The sequence below is a fragment of the Anomaloglossus baeobatrachus genome, unplaced genomic scaffold (genome assembly GCF_048569485.1).
Source record: "Anomaloglossus baeobatrachus isolate aAnoBae1 unplaced genomic scaffold, aAnoBae1.hap1 Scaffold_158, whole genome shotgun sequence".
Classification (NCBI taxonomy): domain Eukaryota; kingdom Metazoa; phylum Chordata; class Amphibia; order Anura; family Aromobatidae; genus Anomaloglossus; species Anomaloglossus baeobatrachus.
This window is the reverse complement of record NW_027441928.1, coordinates 389,448-392,312: the sequence shown is the minus strand read 5'-3', so window position 1 is coordinate 392,312 and position 2,865 is coordinate 389,448. Positions and strand designations below refer to the sequence as shown.

The 2,865-nt window shown below is 50.2% G+C and overlaps 1 pseudogene; it reads right to left on the bottom strand.

Moving 5' to 3' along the window:
• Positions 1 to 2,230: 2,230 nt before the first annotated feature.
• LOC142260672 (U2 spliceosomal RNA) lies at positions 2,231 to 2,437 on the bottom strand (annotated as a pseudogene).
• Between the last annotated feature and the right edge of the window lie 428 nt (positions 2,438 to 2,865).

Genomic DNA, 2,865 nt, shown 5'->3' with positions numbered 1-2,865 from the left:
ATCCCAACAGGCAGTAAGAAGCAGGGTGGTGGCTCCAGGCAGAAGTCAGGCAACCGTTCCCCGGAACAACAACACGACACAAGGTGCCTGTACAAATGTTAGGTCTTCCCGAGTCTGGCAGTTTTTTAAGTTGGATCCAGATGATTCTAAAAAGGCCATTTGCAACACCTGCCGTGCCAGCATCAGCAGGGGTACCAAAACTAGCAGCCTGACCACCACCAGCATGATCAGGCACATGTCAGCCAAGCACCCGACTTTGTGGGAAGTACAACAGAGTCGAGGAGCAGTGCTTGCTAATGTCACTGCTACGTCTTCGCTGGTTGTGCATGCGAGCCAATCCCCTGTCCATGCTGCCTGCGAACAAGCCTCCTCCGGTCCTGCACCTGCAGTTGCCTACTCAGAAATAACACCATCATCAAGCACGTCCTTGTCCCAGCGCAGCGTTCAGTTATCCATTCAGCAAACCTTTGAACGCAGGCGCAAATACACTGCCAACACCCCACATGGGCGCCCTGGACAAGCCAGGTCGTCACAGGTACTACACCAACACACTCTACACTCCGGCTAGGCACACCGAAGCTAAACACAAATCCTAGTTGCCTTCCTCCAGGGGCTGATGTCCACACCAGGGGGTGGGCCAGGCGGTTGATCCCACCCACCGAGGAGTTCACAGTCCTGGAGGCGGGAAAAGGAGTCAGATTAGAGATCAGTTTTGGAGTTAGAGAAGTGAAGAGGAGAGGAGACTGACCGTGTCCGGGTGTGTGGCCCGGGCACTCAGCAAGGTTGGCAGACGGTGGTGACCTTCTGCAGGAGAGGCTGATTGGAGTGAACCGTACGGACCGGGGATGGGCGGTGGCCCGCCGGTACCAGATCGGGGAGTGAAGAGAAGCCAGCACCATCCGGCAGGGCCTACGGACCCCGACCAGGCTAGGAGTCGCCGTAAAACCGGTCAAATCCGTTAGCGACAGGAACCTCCAGGGTTTCCCAGCAGTCAAGACCCGATTGAAGGCAACAGCTCACACCGTAGAGGGAAGCACAGTCACCGCCAAGGCTACAGTTCCCAGGGCCAGAGCCTGCGGGCAAAAGGGGCTCCCTCAGCATCCATCCAAGCTGGGGAGCGGGTTACCGGTGGGAAGCCCGCTAGATTTTGGGGGAATAAAAGGGGTCCAACACCACATCCCCACAGGTGCACACCCACCCATCAAAGAGAGCTATAAGCCAATACCACCTTCACATTGCCAGTGTACCAAGTACATGTTGAGCAACATGAAGGCGGCTGGGGTTATTTGTGACAGTTGTAGCCTTTGGGCAGCTCTGTTGATCCTGTTAAAAAAGAAGGACGGCACCACTCCCCGTATTGAGGAATCGCTAGCTGCATTGAGAACTGCAAATTATTTTTCTACCCTTGATCTCACTAGTCACTATTGGCAAGTGTCCGTTGCTGAGGCAGACCGGGAGAAGACCGCCTTCGCCACCCCTATGGGTCTCTGCGAGTTCAAAAGCATGCCCTTCGAGCTGTGCAATGCGCCAGGAACCTTCCAGAGGCTGATGGAATGCTGCTTGGGACAAGATTTTAGGGTGTATAAAAAGGGAGATTAGATCCCGTGATCCCAACGTATTGTTACACCTCTATAAATCACTTGTAAGGCTACATCTGGAATATGGGAACCAGTTTTGGGCTCCACATTTTAATAAGGACATTCAGAAGTTAGAGTCAGTTCAAAGGTGGGCAACTAGACTACTACAAGGAATGGAAGGCCTCCCATATGATGACAAGTTGAAAAAGTTATTAAGTGATTATTGGCTGCAATGGGGCTTTCTGGCTGGTGCCAGCCTCTCTTCTTAGCACACAGGAACCACAATCCCTACACCATGCTTCAATGGATTCTCTCATCCCAGCCCAGTAAAACTACATATTTTACACAGTCATAAGCAGCCAAAAGGGATCTATTCTATTCAATTGCAAATGATCTAGATAAGACTGAGAATAAGATACTGCACGGGACATAGCAGAGTTGGTCAAGTTGAGTGGAGATGAGTTTGCTATTTGGCACAGCTTTTTGCATCAATAAAGCAAGTAAAAGGTGTGAAAGATAAAAAAAAGGGTGAAAGTGTGAAAAGTGAATTGGCCAAATTGAGGTGCATATAAAGTTTTTGCTTTCTTTCAATTAACTAATGGGGCTCATTTGAATCAGGTGAATTGAGTTCTGCTTTTGGAAACTGGGTTAAGAAGGGGTGCACCGGTCCTGGAGGTACTGCAATACCAGGTCAATGCGTGCAGTGGACAGAGCAAGATTTTTTCCATCTCCTTGTTCTAAAAATCCATTTAATATATGGTCCCCAGAGAGGGGACGTATCAGATATTAAACTGATAAGAACAGATTTAATTTTTTTTTTTTTCTGTTTATCAGTAGGACTTCAAAATAACAAAGGTGATCGCCTCCCGTTGCCTGGGAACCGTCCAGGCACAAGAGGGCTATGTGTCACCAGAAGGCGCACACACTTCCTCAAGGCCGGCAGACGTGCAATCCCAGGCACCTTCCAGTACCGACCAAGGTAGCGTCCTCCGAAACTACACTTGATCTTAGCCAAAAGGCCGAGAAGCTATAACCCGAATTGGTTACGGCCTTGAGTGGCACCCTGGCCTATACCGGACACATCTTAGGGAGAGGGAGACAAACCCACGCCTACAGAAGACATTTTGTCACCCAAGCCAACCCTTGAAAAGGCTGTTTTGCAGAGCAAAAACAAGAAGAATGGTGCTTTTTGCAGCCGCCGCCCACTGCAATGAATCTGAATAACTCCTCCTTTTGGACACAAGCACCTCCCCTCCCCCTTGCAGTCTTTCCAATTCATGATACAAAA